General features: G+C 40.5%; 1 protein-coding gene across 4 annotated transcripts in view; it reads right to left on the bottom strand.

Moving 5' to 3' along the window:
- Nucleotides 1–17,602, bottom strand: part of LOC139464984 (melatonin receptor type 1C-like) — a 182,619-nt gene that overhangs the window by 69,481 nt on the left and 95,536 nt on the right. For all 4 annotated transcript variants that reach the window (XM_071246635.1, XM_071246634.1, XM_071246639.1 and 1 more), the window contains one exon: nucleotides 9,162–9,221. The gene's annotated coding sequence lies outside the window, so the exon portion shown is untranslated. The remainder of the gene's footprint in view (nucleotides 1–9,161; nucleotides 9,222–17,602) is intronic.

Raw genomic sequence — 17,602 nt, 5'->3', positions numbered from 1 at the left:
AGGTGAGGTGAAATGAGGTGTAGGTGAGGTGAAATTGGGTTTAACGTCGCGTCCAAGATAATTGCACTTATATAGCCATTTGCATGTACGTGTGTGTGTTTGTGTGGCTGCTTGTACTAGTCCGGACTGATGCCGATTTATAGTGCTAGCACACTGAGATACCATGCCAAAGTTTAACATGAATACCCCACTCAGACACAGTATACTGACTCTGAGCCGACCTTGTTGTAGCCCCTTAATGTCGAGCGCCAGACAGGGTAACAACAAGTACCATACCCCACTCAGACACAGTATACTGACTCTGAGCCGACCTTGTTGTAGCCCCTTAATGCCGAGCTCCAGACAGGGTAACAACAAGTACCATCTTTTAACGTCTTTTGGTATGACGCGGCCGGGCATCGAACCCCGGACTCCGGGCGGACACTCTAACATATATGATTATTGCACTTCCATAGGAATGTGTGCATGCATGTTTGTTGTTTGAACCCATTAATGCTGAACGACAGGCAGGGTAACAACAAGTGTCATCTTTTAACGACTTTTGGCCAGAGATCGAATCACCGCCCTTTGACTCTCCAGGCAGACGCGATTAGGTGCCTCACTCTGGCAGTGTGGGTTTGAATCCCGGATGGGGTTCAACCCAATAAAGTACAAGAATCTGTACTTTTCTAAGAAAGTGTTATCCCAAATATAACATCTGTTACATCTGACCACTTTCTAAATGGCATTGTCTGTTCATTCTAAAAATAATGTCCCCCTAAAAATACAATGCCCAGTCAGATAGATCGTCCAGAATGTTTGTTTCGGTTAACGGACAAGTCAATCCAAAATTTTGTAATTATTGAAATTATTTGAAATGCTGTACATGTCTGAAATTATTATACTTTACTGTATTTTTTCTTAGGGAAAACTCAGTCCTGGCATTTTTTTTCTGGGGGGGGGGTGTGATAGCAAAAAGAGGTTAAAGTGTTTTCCACCACGATCTTCCTGGAATATTGCTAAAAGCAGTATAAAGACATACTCACTCACTCTTTGCAAAATAACAAAGACAATCTGATAAGAAATTAAACTGATCTTCTCCAGCTAGATCAAGTCATGTGTTTAATGTCAGGTAGAATTCTGATATTTTCTAATGTCAAGTTCCATTCCATTAGGATAGTGAGTGAGTTGGGTTTAACGCCGCTTTTAACAGTTTTCCAGTGATATCGCTGCGTGTCAGCTTAATGTTGGAGGAAAGCCCGAAGTGATGCAGGTCTCCGACGTTTACCACTTCGGTGAAAACCACAAGCACGGGTATGGTGCTGACAAACCTAGAAACATAATTGGCGCGAACCAGGATTCGAACCCATGATCATAGGTTTCTGGTGTACCCAAGGGATGCAACTCTGCACAGTGAATCGCGGCGCATTAGACGACTGGGCCACCCATGCCTCCTCTTTGCAAAAGAATAATCTGATAACAAGAATTAAACTTAGCCGACCTTTCCAAACCATTATCCAGCTAGGTCCAATCACATGTGTTTAATTTCAGGTAGAATTTTGATGTTTTTTAATGTCAAGTGCCATCCCACTGCGAGAGAGATTAGAAGCACTCAGTTCATCGAGGATACTTGTTGAGATGAGGACCAGGATATATACATCAGGTTTCCTTATCAACAGTCCATACAAAACTGTTACCCCCATTGAAATCTGTATTTTTCATCTCTGATATAAATTATAAAAATATTTACTGGTAATTTGAACAGGATACAAATTCTCGCCAAATTAATGTTTTATTTTGGTATGATTGGACAGAAATTATCCACTTCTGAATAAGCAGACACACCTAGCTGTTGATTGGCCATTGAAACCTGCATTTCTTCCATGAATGATCGTAAATTAAATCAGAAGCAACATCTTCATCACAAGCATGAGACCGCCATAATTGTGTTTCTGATGAATTAAGATTCTGGCACAACTAAGTCAGTGTTCCCGTTTACCGGTAATTACCAGTTTTTTACCGGTAAAATTAGGCTTGGACCGGTAATCCCTGTGGACCGGCTAATAAAGTTCCTTATAAATCTTTGTTGTTCAAGAAAACATTGGTGATATTCATATTAGTACATTTTTTGTACAAAGTCAGCTTGTCTGTTACCATCAGAGTTTACACTTGTCTATTCTAGGTTAAATATTTAGTTGTAGTGACTTCGTCTCAAAATATTAAAAAAATAAAGAGAAAATTGTGACTGAAGTTTGTGTGAATAACATATAGATCTTACTAATTCAGAGATGACATCTTTGCACTGAACATGAAGTTGAAAGAATTAAAACCAAATAATTTTCATAAGTTTTTTTATTTGTTGAAAGTTGGGACTGGCAAAAATGAGGGGGGACTGGTAATTTTTAGAGTTGCCAGTCCACAAGGAACACTGCTAAGGGAGGCAATTCTGCAAGCAAACTAGGCATCTCTTGCCTACCAAATAAGATTTACAACCACATTGAACAAAACATTTCCATAATCATAAGAAATCTCAAGAGAGTCCAATGTAAAACATTATCATGAGCATGTGTGTATGAATCACTATCAGACAGTGAGTGGGTGAGTTGCGTTTAATGCCGCTTTTAACAGTATTCCAGTTATATCACGGCGTGTCAGCTTAATGTTGGAGGAAAGCCCGAAGTGATGCAGGTCTCAGTTGTTTACCACTTCGGTGAAACCCACGAGCATGGGTATGGTGCTGACAAACCTAGAAACATAATTGGAGCGGACTGGGATCAAACCCACAATCATAGGTTTCTGGCGTCCCCAAGGGATGCGACTCTGCATAGCGAATCGTGGCGGCTTAGCCAGACGACTGGGAAACCCATGCCTCCCTATCAGATAGTGATGATACCAGGTTGTCGCGAAAAGGTGAGTGTATCCTGCCTGCGCTGTGTATCGGTGGCACTCGTCAGAAACACATGCTAAAATCCTCAGTGCCCTATTCAAAGAAACAATATTCACTCCTGGGCCCACTTGCACAAAGCAATCTTAGCGCTAAGATGATCTTAACTCCCATACTTTAACATAGGCTTACAATAGTCTTAGCGCTAAGATCGCTTTGTGTAAGTGAGCCCAGATCTCAGATGTATCATCATTTGGGTCTCAGGAACAACATAAAGAGTGTTATTTAATCCAATAAATGAAATTATTTTGTGTATTCATTGTATTAACTTAATAACCCTTGGTCACAACAAACGTCCGCTCCTGTCGTGTCCATCTCTCAGGAGAGAACACAACTCAATCAGACAGAATACCACGCTGATAACATCAGTTGAGCAAGTGTATTAACGTATCAATATGGCACCGATTCCCAGACAATTACCTCTCAAAGACATGGCAGCTAATCTGAGAGTGTCTGGGAATCTGTCAGGAGCCTAACCCCAAAGGAATCGAGGCCAAACTATTCCTCATCTAGCCATTAGCTATTGGTGTGTAGGTGTCTCTTACTGCTGAATACGATAAATGAGCTTGTTTGGTTTAACGCCACTATGAACAGGATTTCATTTGTTTCATACACGTGAAGATCCGGGTTAGAATAGGTCTTCAGCAACTCATGTCTGTCGTAAAAGGCGACTATGCTTGTCATAGGAGGCAACAAAGGGGATCAGGTGGTCAGGCTGGTTGATGAATGTCATCGTATCTAAATTGCGTTGATCTATGCTCATGATGTCAATCACTGGACTGTCTGGTCCAGACTCGATTATTTACAGACCGCCGTCATATGGCTGGAATATTGCTGAGTGGGGCGTTACAAACAAACAAAACAAGTTACTTCATGGCATATCTGCTGGATTAAGCACTATACAAACAGCTTTACAGAGTTGTGTCCCTTAGGCATGCCAGAAACCTATGAGGATGGGTTTGAGTCCCTGATTTGCCCTGATTATGTTTCAAGGTTTGTCAGCACCATCCCCAAGCAGCATCCATTTCACCAAGGTGGTAAATGTCCAAGATCTGCATCACTTCAGGTTTTCCTCCCACATAAAACTGGCAAGTCACCAATGGTACAATACTCAGAAGCCCTTTTGAAACATGGATTGATCAGAGCTGCATGATACTCACAGAACTTTTCTTCAGAGTAAATTTTTAATGGTCTAACCGTCAGAAGGATAAAGGTTGAAGTAGCATCGCATCTGTCATAGTCTAGCACGACAAATTGTATAAACCAGCAAATGGAAATGGCTTCACTTGAGACGAAGAGATGAATCCATTAAATGTTTAGCTTCCCTTGACTGCCTAAGCTTCTGTGCAAAGGAAATTGGTCTAACTGGATTAACTATGGCTGTCTACACAGCGGAAGAATAAGCAAGAATATCAAGTGAATAAACCAGGTCTTCCTCTTGTATCAGACTGGGATGAAAGCAGAAAACAAATCAAGTGAATAATATTTATCTCTGTGTTAAAGGGGCACTGGGCTGGGCCAAATTAGCAATGCCAGCAAGTTTGACTCACGTCTGCTAAACCCACTTGATTGTGCTTATTAAAATATTATTATGTACTGTATTCGTTGCAATAAGTGAAGGGCATTTTGAAAACTGGCAAAGTGGCTTATCAAAACCATACAAAACTTTGTTGTCAGTGATCTAGCGGAAGTGAACGAACTTAGTTTAAATGTCGATATTTTATCAATAATAGTTACCCACTGCTGTTTTCAGTAGAGAAGCTGAAATAGATACCAAAATGACTGCCAAGAACATTTTTGGTCTTACTAGTGGGTGATCATAAAGATAACTTCCGGTAGTCACGGGGCGCTTATTGGAGCAGGGGAAATACGGTATAGAAGTGATGCAGCTTATGAAGACAAAGCCAGTAGTATGTGTCAGTTTAACACATGACAATAACAAAAACATCCAGATATGGACTGGAAACTGGTGCCAGGCCACTGAGGCGATGTAAAATGGAGTTTAAAGTCGAGTCCAAGATTATTGTACTTAAAACGGGGAGGTGTGTGTGTGTGTGTGTGTGTGTGTGTGTGTGTGTGTGTGTGTGTGTGTGTGTGTGTGTGTGTGTGTGTGTGTGTGTGTGTGTGTGTGTGTGTGTGTGTGTGTGTGTGTGTGTGTGTGTGTGTGTGCTTGTACTAGTCCAGACTGTTGCCGATTTATAGTGCTAGCCCACTGAGATACCATGCAGTAGTTTAACATGAATACCCCTCTTAGACACAGTAAATTGATTCTGAGCTGACCAGTCCTTGTTTTAGCCCCTTAATGCCGAGTGCCAGACGGTGTAACAACAAGTACCATCTTTTAACATCTTTTGGTATGACGTGGACGGATTGAACCCCGGAGCTTCCGCTCTCCGGGGGCCACTCTACCACTAGACCACGGAGGCGGTCTTGAACTATTTTGAACAACGTGCAGTATCTGAGCAAAGTGAATGTATGATCAAACTGTAGCTATCAGAGTAAGATGTACTGTTGTTTGTGTCTAGCCATATAATGGTTTCTAACTGATCCTTTGACACACAAAAGATAACGCAAAATACATCCGTTATTGTATGTTTTGACAGATAAGAAAGAGTGGGTAAACAAGCCATAGGCAGATGCATGGAATGGACGCTTTAGAAACTAGCAGCTGATGACAGATAAGGAACCATCTTTATAGGAGAACAACCATATAATATTCGGGAGGGTTGCCTGTTTTTTTGTTTGGACATCATATTTTTCAGTCTGCACTTCAAGACACTTCTCTGAAAGGAGTAAAATAACAGTTTTCTTTTGAGCCACAACAAATTATTTTTCTCTGTGTGTGTGTGTGTATTGTGTGCGTGCTTGTGTTTGTGCGTGCGTGCGTGCGTGCGTGCGTGCGTGCGTGCATGTGTGCAAATGTCTGAAACTTGAGGACAAATCTTCCAGTATTTTCAGGCCCCCCCCTCCCCTTCAATTAACATGGAAAGTTTTTGTGTTTGTCTGTTGTTTCATGCAGCACTCAGCAATATTCCAGCTATATGACTGCAGTCTGTAAATAATCAAGTCTGGACCAGTGATTGACATCATGAGCATCAATGGAATACGATGACATGCATCAACCAAGTCAGTGAGCCTGACCACCAAATCCTGTTAGTTGCCTCTTACGCCAAGTATGGGCTGCTGAAGACCAATTCTAACCCGGATCTTCACTGTGGACAAACATAGATTGCTGTAGACCAATTGTAGCCCAGATCTTCATGGGGGACAAGCATAGGTTGCTGAAGACCAATTCTAACCCGGATCTTCACGGGGGACAAACATAGGTTGCTGAAGACCAATTCTAACCCGGATCTTCACGGGGGACAAGCATAGGTTGCTGAAGACCAATTCTCCCCCAGATTTTACAGGGGGACAAGCATAGGTTGCTGAAGACCAATTCTAACCCAGATCTACACCGGGGACAAGCATAGGTTGCTGAAGACCAATTCTAACCCAGATCTTCACGGGGACAAGCATAGGTTGCTGAAGACCAATTCTAACCCAGATCTACACCGGGGACAAGCATAGGTTGCTGAAGACCAGTTGTAACCCAGATCTTCACGGGGACAAGCATAGGTTGCTGAAGACCAATTCTAACCAAGATCTACACCGGGGACAAGCATAGGTTGCTGAAGACCAGTTGTAACCAAGATCTTCATAGGGGACAAGCATAGGTTGCTGAAGACCAATTCTAACCCAGATCTTCATGGGGGACAAGCACAGGTTGCTGAAGACCAATTCTAACCCAGATCTTCATGGGGGACAAGCATAGGTTGCTGAAGACCAATTCTAACCCAGATCTTCACTGGGTACATAACACAGGTTGCTGAAGACCAATTGTAACCCAGATCTTCACTGTGGACAAACATAGGTTGCTGAAGACCAATTCTAACCTGTATCTTCACTGAGGACAAGCATTCTGAGGTCACTGAAGACCCATAGTAACCCGGATCTTCACGGAAATATTGAGGGTCTACAGTGGGACAGGATGTAGATGTATCTCAGTTTAGTGAGATGCCCAGGCAGGGAGTGTATGGCATTGATCACAGCTAGAAACTAAATGAGATAGGACATAGGTAGATACTTAATCAGGTTGGTCACAGCTAGAGATTATATCACATAGGACATAGGTAGACACTAAATCAGGTGTTCACAGCTAGAGACTAAATTGGGTAGGACAAAGGCAGACACAATATCAGGTAAGTCACTGGTCACAGCTTGTTACTTCTGGAGACAATTCATGACAATTATTTTCTCTCTATAATACACAAGATTACAACATTGACCTTCTGTTGATCAGGCTGATAGACAATATACAGTAACGAACATGGCAATGCCAGTCAGCCTGTGCATGAGTGAGTGAGTATGGCTTTACGCTGCTTTAAGCAATATCACGGCGGGGTACACCAGAAATGGGCTTCACATATTGTACCCATGTTGGAAATCGAACCCGGGTCGAGCCTGACGAGCGAACGCTTTAACCACTAGGCTACCCGACTGCCCCCAGTCAGCTTGTGCCACAGCGTACATCATCAAGTCATAAACACGGGTGAAAACTGCTTCCTCCACTTCAGTCAATCGTTCACATAAAAGAAAATGTACTTTTTATCAATTTGATGTAATTTAACCCAAAGAAAAAGATAAAAAAGATAAAAAAAAAAAAGATTAAAAAAATAAAAAAATAATTCAAATTGATAAAATTAATAAAAAAATAAGATTTAAATTGAAATATAAAAGAAACAAGAAAACAGTGTTATCACTATCCCCTGCTCCGGGGCTCATTAGAAGTTTGTGTGTTTATATAGTAGTTAAGATTATTGAAGTTAACGTAAACTATAACACAAGAACGGTTTTCGACGTAATAAGCGCCCCGTTCTAATAAGCACCCACGGCGATATCTGCTAATCTATTGACTAGTGAACAATCCCAATCAGCACCCCTTCCGATTGATCAATGTACACACGACTTATTTTTTCACGAATAATATGCACTTGTGTGTTATATGCGCCCTTAACTATGGGCAATAAAATTCTGGAAAAATATATCTGTCGTACATAAACATTTCAGGCAGTCAGCATAAACCACGAAATTTATCTTTCAACTCTGTTTTTTTTCACCAAAGTAATATTCTAATAAGGGCCCCCTATTTCTAATTTTGAGAGCGCCCTGGGCACTTATTATGTCGAATACGGTATAATAATAATCATACTAATCACTGTTGATATAATAACAACTTTCTGGAATCATATGAACGAACCCATTGACTCCAAAATATAACCCTAGTCACTTGGACACTATCTACAACATAATGAGCTTAAAGCGTACCGGATTAATTGTAAGGAAATTCTAGCATTCCATCATGACATAGAGTGTCCACCTGGAAAGCAGAAGTTCAATGGTTCAATTCCCTGGCTGCGTCATACCAAAAGACATTAAAAGATGGTACTTGTTGTTACCCTGTTTGACATTCACGGGATAAAACAAGGTCGGCTCGGAGTCAGTATACTGTGACCTATGATACTATGATTCAAGTTCAACAGAAGCTATTTAGTGTGTTCTTGTCACATGATCATCGGACTGAGTGAAAAGCCATTATTATCTATGCAAATCACTATGTGAGGAAAAATGGGGTTTACAGCACATCCAAGATTATTGCACTTATATAGCGACATGCATGCACATGTGTGTGTATGTGTGTGGCTGCTTGTACTAGTCCAGACTGAAGCCGATTTATAGTGCTAGCTCACTGAGATACCATACCACAGTTTAACAAGAATACCCCACTCAGACACAGTATTCTGACTCTGAGCTGACCAGTCCTTGTTTTAGCCCCCTAATGCTGAGCAAGTAACAACAAGTACCATCTTTTAACGTCTTTTGGTATGACGTGGCCGGGGATTGAACCCCGGACCTTCCGCTCTCCTGGCGAATGCGCAAATCACTATGGCACCAGCAATTTATTGTTCTTGGATTTTTATTTCAAGACATACAACTTTTTTCTCTGAAAGGAGAAACCGAACGATTTCTTGTTGTGTAAGCAGGACATCCAGAAAAATGGTTGGTTACCAGGATGCAGCTGTGCAAATATCTGTAAGTTCTTCCGCTGAATTTCAACCCTTAATTCACGAGTAATTTTCCAATTTGGTCAACCCTGTTTTCACAGGATGAAAGACAGAATAAAGAATACAGAACTTACCATGTATATGTCCCCATGCCAACACCAGACCGGCGCCAATATCACAGTACCATTTTCAAACTGAAACCAAGACAGGAAATAATCAGTTTGCAAAGTGAGACTATAAACTAACATGAGTATTCAATGAAAACCCAACAGAGGCTTGAATCAGACATCATGGCCCCAAACAAGCATGAACTACATCAAGCAAGGATAATTAGAAATACAAACCTAACCATTTAACATTCTGGATGTTTGACAATATATACATAACCTTGTTAAGGGCTGCTGAGTCAGACACGGTGGCCCCTAACAAGAACACAAGATACTAATTCTACATAATCTCACAATGAACAAAATGATATTGTGATGGAAATCATTACATATCCTTGTTCAGGGCTGATGGTCTGGACAGTAGGGCCCTTATGTAGTGTAAAGCTGATTAACTGAGATGTAAAACTGAAGCATTCATAATTATGCCCGACTAGTCATATTAACCGAACAGCATGACAGAGTATTTCTATCACAACAACCTTCCCTGTGGACGATAACTGAATGTTTTACATGATTTATTTAAAGAGAAACCTTTCTTATCGTACCGAAAAGGTCAAAGCTGAGTTTTCTAGCATTCCTGTAAAGCAATTTTCCTTTTCATTCACTCATATTTCATTTTTGTTTTTGATCATTAAACAATGCACAAAATTCCCCAAAATTTCACTCAGACAACCGGACTGCAGTATTGCAAAGTTACAAGATGAGACAAAATGTTGCCAGTCTGGAATTTTTGACTAACGAACAAAGTAAGAAATGGGATACATAAGTATAATACTGTTACATTTTAGTTCACAGAAAAATACCCTTTTCAAAACTGACCGTCCATCAGCAAAATGGATTGTCTCGGACTGTCGGGCAGCTGGGAATTTTAAACATTGCATTAAAGTCATGAATTTTTGTGTCAAACGCATAGGAGGTGCAAGGCTACATTTTCTTTTTTTATGACTTTCGGATATCTTGCCAACCGACTAGCTTGGGGTAGATTCAATCAAAACCACAACTATATGCAAAGCTCAATATATTTGTGTTTATGTAACAAAAAGTACACCGAAACACTTTGAAAATGCATATTCCCATTTTTGTAATTTCTGCAAAAATGGCCACAAAAATTGAATTAATTGTGTGTATTTTGGCATGAGATAAAAAACAATGTCATGTCACAGTCATCGGTCTGTCATCTACATATTTACGGCTAAAATCGTTTTCTTGTCTTTCAGGTTAAAGTTGATTACCGTATTTGACGTAACAAGCGCCCACGGCGATATTTGCTAAACAATTGGCTAGTGAACAATCCAAAATTAGCACCCCTTTCGATTGATCAATGTATCACATTGATCAATGTAATACGTGTGTTATATGCACCCTTAATTATGGGACATTAAATTCTGGAAAAAATATATCTGTCGCATATAAACTATGTTGTTTTTCACCAAAATAATATTCTAATATAAGCCCCCTATTTCTAATTTTGAGAGCGCCCTGGGCGCTTATTATGTCGAATACGGTATGTGTTTTCATTGTGTATCAGTAAAATTTGGGACATTAAATACCATCTTCCCAAGGCAAGAGAGTTAACTGACTTTAAAAGTCCAGTTTCCACCCTTGCCGAACTAGGCTGGAATTCCTGGGCTCCATTGTAGCGCCACCAGTGGTTATTAAGAGTTATGTCCCTTCTAAGCCTATCCTATTGACCAATCAGATTCCACCTCTCGTATCACTTGCATTTGTTTAAAACAAAATGGCAGCACCCAGTCAAGATGATCTGATCGATAATCAAGATGTATATTATGATAAAAACGGGTCTTACATCGCGAAGTGCATGAAATCACATGGTAACCTTGATTAAAAGCATGGAAAGATTGGGAAAATATCTGTTGACGAGTTAGAGGTGCACATGCTTTGCAAATCCTGCAATCAACCAAAATCTACCAGACTGTTTTCGAACCAGATTTCGACTTGCGTTGCATCATTTAGATTGGACTATGCATAGACTCGTTAGTCCAGCCAAAATGTAACTCTATAATACCAGCCTAGTTCGGCAAGGGTGGAAACTGGTCTTTTATAGTCAGTTAACTCATTTGCTTCGGGAAGATGATTAAATACATGTCTGCCATACCATTTCATCCTTTGACTAGAAGATATGGATGTGGCCATCACAAACAAAAAATAATTTCTCATCAAATAATTTCTCACTTTCAAAATCACCAGTTCACCATGGTCTCAGACATTTACCACTTCGTTGAAACCCATGGGAACGGTGCTGACAAACCTAGAAACATAATCGGGGCGAACCGGGATTCGAACCCACAATCATAGGTTTCTGGCGTGCCCAAGGGACGCAACTCTGCAAAGCAAATCGCGGCACCTTAGACAACTAGGCCACCCGTGCCCCCGCAGGCATTTATAGAAACTAGAGCGGGGCGCTTATTACGTCAAATACGGTATAACAACCGCTGCCGACGCCAGCAGGCATTTATAGAAACTAGAGAAAATCCTGGGCAAGATATATTCTGAGAATTCAATAATCTAAACTTGGTACAAATTGATTTATTAAGAGACGTGAACTTTAAGGAACCTGAAAGATACACAAGTACCAACACGCCCACACATCGGAATAGTGCTAAAACCTTTGTAGGAGGGACCACGTCAAATCTGAGAACTTTGTTTGCAATCAGCATTCACGTCAGCCCTTAAGGATGTTTCTTCTTGCATAAATACACACTGGTTCTTTCAGTAGTTTGAGGCAGAAAAGTGAGTGTGATGTTTATTATGGCAAAATCTTTGATTGTTGTTTATCATTAAATTCAGCAATATCCCTGTTTTATGCCAGCAGCCTGTAAATAACTATGTCTGGACGAGACAATCCAGTGTTTGACCACCTTTTCCACCTTGTAAAACAAGCATTGATTATCAAAGGCCAATTCTAACCTTGAATCCAGTGATATTATGAGCAACGAACAGGGTACAATGACAAGCATCTAACCACAGATCCACTAACATCCCTCGTAATGCAAGAACAGATTACTGGGACCAATTCTAACCTTGAATGGGAATACTGGGAGTGTGACATAAAAAATAAAAACATAATTCAAGAACTACATAAAAAAAAAAATAAAAAAATAAGCATAAAATGTCATTTTTTTATTGGAACCCATAATGGTAAGCACACAAATAATTCCCATTCCCACTTTTGACAAGACCCCCTCAACATCATCAACATTGAATGTAAGGGATAAATCAAGTACACACAAGACTGGACACAATGCAAGGCTAATAGGATGTACATCCCACTCCTGTAGTGGACCTAACACAATAATATGAAATAAGAAACGAAAATCAACAAGCAGCCTCTCATAAAGAAAGAAATACGAGAAAAGCCTTAAACCTTTAACATTAGTCTGGGAACCTTATCTGTTTAATGACGAATTGTTCTGATCACCTCCCTGCATAGATTATTACCTGCACTGAGCAGCTGTGACCTGAGGAATGATTATTTCATGGAGATTTATTTCCACCAGCAGGGGTTGTGTATTGTTCGTTTGGCTTTTCCACTGACCTCATATCGTTTTTAATAACTGACAGTTATTAAAAGTCTGATGACTTTTGCAAGAAGCCTTTGTGTACAAATCACATATCAATCTGCAGAAAGTCACCAAATCCTCACAGTGATATTATTGAGTCGTTACATTGGTGTTAGATTGGAATTCAGTGAGTGATTGAGTATGGGTTTATGCTGCTTTTAGCAATATTCCAGCACTATCATGATGGGGGACACCAGAAATGGGCTTCACACATTGAACCCATGTGGGGAATCAAACCCAGGCCTTCAGCGTGATTACAAACGCTTTAACCACAAGGCTACCCCTCCGCCCCCAAGTGAGTGAGTGAGCAATATTTCAGTTATATCTTGGCGCCTTACACGACTGGGCCACCCGTGCCCCCTCTGGAATTCTGGAATAACCTTTAGCGGCTCATACATCTACAAACGTACGAAGTCTCAATCGTATCCAGGCCACTTAAGGGGGTACGGGTGGCCCAGACGTCGCGATTCGCTGTGCAGAGTTGCGTCCCTTGGGCACGCCAGAAACCTGTGATTGTGGGTTTGAATTCGGGTTTATAAAATAGTTTTCTGTATTTTCATTTTAGATTTTGACATTTTCGCTTTTGTTTTTGACATTTTCGTTTTTGTTTTTGACATTTTCATTTTAGGTTTTTGACGTTTTTGCTTCACTTTTCAGCGATTCAATATCTTCTTTATACATGATTAATAACACATTTGTATGACAAATCGTGTTAATTTGCAAAACGTTACGATAACAGTAAGTGAAATATCAAAATGTTGAAAATCAGACTCCATGTCCCTTATTGGCCACCGTAACATCACATAATATTTATTGCAACAATGAAACACCGTGACACCCTATTGCTTCAACTGACCAATCAGCATTGAGAATCGCTAAAATGCAAATGTGAAAATATTTCAGACAATCATTCTACCCTTATAGCTAATATTATAGAAAGAAATAACACCAAAATTACCCAAACCCTTACACCTGAGAGCTGGGATAACAGTCCACTAAGGGCGAAGCGATGATATTCCCTAAGTCATAATACATCACTCCTATCCGTGCATAGGATCATCTCCAGGATTAAAGCCAATCTGTCCGAACCTATTCCATTATAAGCGATGTCTGTCCAGAACACTAAAAATCCCACAAAGCCATATAATCTTTGCTTGGTGAATTTCTTCAGAGGAACAGTTCTCAGATAACTCACTTCTTCCCATCAGCGCTAATACATTCCTCCTCAGGGAACCCTACAATGCACTGGGGAGATCAAGAACTGACAATCCTCCCACTAAAAATCCAATTTCTCCTACAATACAAGGGAGTGGTATATGTTTAATGTTGTTCTCCAAATGAGATTACGTTGTTATGGTCACTTCATGTTAGGTTTTACATAAAGAAGATGCCTGGTGATAATAGCATTGTAGTTGTGTTTATGGCTCTCCCGAAGGAACAGATGAGCGATCAATGACTTTTTTTTATCCTCCTCAAAGCAACAGTTCACGCTGGATGGCAGATCCACAACAGACATAGCATACGAAAAAAGTGAATAAATATTGTTTTATGTCCCATCAGCGATTTCCCAGCAATATGTGGCGAGGCCATAGCATACGAAAAGAGGAGGCTAATTTGCCAATGCACTGGCTGTCATTCTTGATATCTTGGACAACAGAAGGATCTACCATTTAATATTCAAAACATGCAATATGTTTCTATGAAAAGAAGAACCATACAATTGACTATTATTTAAAAAACACATATATGTTTTAGGGTAATTACAAGGACAAATTATATTTTCCATTTTTTTCAGGAACATGATGTTTTTTCGTAATCTTAGACCTCCACCCCATGTTTCTAGTTTTGTCAGCACCATACCCATGGGTTTCACAAACGTTATAGATGTCCAAGACCTGCATTACTTCAGACACTTCATGCACGTTGAAATTACAAACTTTCAGACTATGATACAACTGGAGTACTGTTCAAAGCGACAATAAACCAAACTCAGAAGGCTACAGGTCAATCTTGCCGTAGTGAACCAGTCAGACCCATGTTTTACTCAATCCTGAAGGATAACAGGCCTATCTTGTGCTTGGTACCAAGGATTAAGACCAATGTCTTGCTTGGTACAAAAGGTTAAAAGGTTTGGATCTTGCTCTGTAGTAGAGGATAAGATACCCAGGTCTTGTTCTATAGTGGAGAGAGACATGTTTGTTCTATAAGAGGATAAGATGCCCATGTCTTGTTCTATAGCGGAGAGAGCCACGTCTTGCTCTATAAGAGGATAAGATGCCCATGTCTTGTTCTATAGTGGAGAGAGACATATTTGCTCTATAAGAGGATAAGATGCCCATGTCTTGTTCTATAGCGGAGAGAGCCACGTCTTGCTCTATAAGAGGATAAGATGCCCATGTCTTGTTCTATAGCGGAGAGAGCCATGTCTTGCTCTATAAGAGGATAAGATGCCCATGTCTTGTTCTATAGTGGAGAGAGACATATTTGCTCTATAAGAGGATAAGATGCCCATGTCTTGTTCTATAGCGGAGAGAGCCACGTCTTGCTCTATAAGAGGATAAGATGCCCATGTCTTGTTCTATAGCAGAGCAATGTGTGAAGCCCATTTCTGGTGTCCCCCGCTGTGATATTGCTGGAATATTGCTAAAAGGGGCATAAAACCATACTCACTCACTCACTCTATAGCAGAGAGAGCCACATCTTGCTCTATAAGAGGACAAGATACCCATGTCTTGTTCTATAGCGGAGAGAGCCACGTCTTGCTCTATAAGAGGACAAGATACCCACATCTTGCTCTATAAGAGGATAAAATACCCACATCTTGCTCTATAAGAGGATGAAATACCCATGTCTTGTTCTATAAGAGGATAAAATACCTGTGTCTTGTTCTATAGCGGAGAGAGACACATCTTGCACTACAGAAGAGGATAAGCTGCCCATGTCTTGTTCTATAGCAGAGAGAGCCACATCTTGCTCTACAGAAGAGGATAAAATACCTATGTCTTGTTCTATATCGGAGAGAGACACATCTTGCACTACAGAAGAGGATAAAATACCTGTGTCTTGTTCTATAGCGGAGAGAGCCACGTCTTGCTCTATAGATAAGAGGATAAGATGCCCATGTCTTGATCTATAGCAGAGAGTGCCACATCTTGCTCTATAAGAGGATAAGATGCCCATGTCTTGTTCTATAGCAGAGAGAGCCACATCTTGCTCTATAAGAGGATAAGATGCCCAAATCTTGTTCTATAAGAGGATAAAATACCCACATCTTGCTCTATAAGAGGATAAAATACCCACATCTTGCTCTATAAGAGCATAAGATACCCATGTCTTGTTCTATAAGGATAAGGTCGGTGTCAAAGAGACCCAGGTCTCACTTTTAAGGAAAGATTTTGAGAAAAATGTTCTTTTATCTGTTGAGAATGTCTAAAGACTAATATCCCTCTCTCTGGCATATAAGCATAAGGTCCACATGATGCTCCATATGATCATGATGTAGAGCTCCAGACCCAGTTCAACACAATGATCCCAGCAATGCTGCTGGTGACTGTAATTTTACAATGACAGTGGTGAGAGTCATAGCCCTAAGATGGCTTCCTGGAACATGACTCAGCTCCGCACAAAAAGCATTTCATACAGCAGTTCTAGCAAAACTTGGGAGAAAATATAGTGACAATCACACAGGAACACTGAACATCTCTCACCTGAACGTCAAAGGGCACACCTGAATGTCATAAGGAATAGACTTGCAACTCTGACGTGTGAAAATCCTCAACAAAGTGAAACTTGTTTGGTGCTATTAACCCTTCTTTCTTTCTACACTGGTTGAGAGGTCAGATCAGTTGAGAGGACAGATCGTGCTAGTTCTGCACACAAGGTAATATAATCATACTAAAAACAGTTAGGTGGAAGGAAGGTGAAGTCAGACCCCACAAACTTTTTGGATCGGCTGCCAAAATTATGGGGCAGGTGTTCCAGTGAAACAAGATCACAATTGTAGGAGGCAGCACTTCAATGAAACATTATGGGATTGTTCCCGTAGGTGGCAGCACTTCCTGCTGCATGATGGGAACATATTGACACTTCCTATCTGAGTTTATAGCCCATCCTAAACCTGCAATGATAATAAAGTGGGCAGACTTTGTCTGGCGATAGTAATTACAAATGAACAGATAAAAAACAAAGAAGTTTTTTTTGCAATCATTGCAACAGCATCAGTGGAATATTATTTGTGTTTTGTAATCTCTGCTGCCTATCGCAGCATACCAAAACACTGATAGCTATGTGTGTGTCTGGAGATAGTCCTAATGGGAATTTCATCAGGGATTAAATACCAAGTTGTTGAAAACATATCAACAAGTAAATTACTTCTTGGGAAAAGCTTGTGTACATATCCTGGTAAAACAGTAGTTCAAGATAAGACCTGAGTGTTTTCAGAGTCTATTAAAAAAATACTACCATAGTGACAAGGAAGGGGTGGGTAGAACTCCATTATTAAATCTTGTCGTTCATGCCTTGTGGGTGGATAGTTTTGATATCGGAGTTCCATTTTAGTGAGTGAGTGGGTGAGTTTGATTTAACGCCACTTTTAACAATATTCCAGTACATCGCGGCGTGTCAGCTTAATGTGGGAGGAAAGCCTGAAGTGATGCAGGTCTTAGACGTTTACCACTTCGGTGAAACCCACGAGCACGGGTATGGTGCTGACAAACCTAGAAACATAATTGGGGCGAACCGGGATTCGAACCCACAATCATAGGTTTCTGGCATGCCCAAGTTCCATTTTAGTTCAGAGATTACCCTTGGGTTTTCGCCCCACACCTT

Source organism: Haliotis cracherodii, unplaced genomic scaffold (assembly GCF_022045235.1).
Source record: "Haliotis cracherodii isolate W230 unplaced genomic scaffold, xgHalCrac1.p SCAF_17, whole genome shotgun sequence".
NCBI classification, from domain to species: domain Eukaryota; kingdom Metazoa; phylum Mollusca; class Gastropoda; order Lepetellida; family Haliotidae; genus Haliotis; species Haliotis cracherodii.
This window is presented reverse-complemented; position numbering and strand designations above follow the sequence as displayed.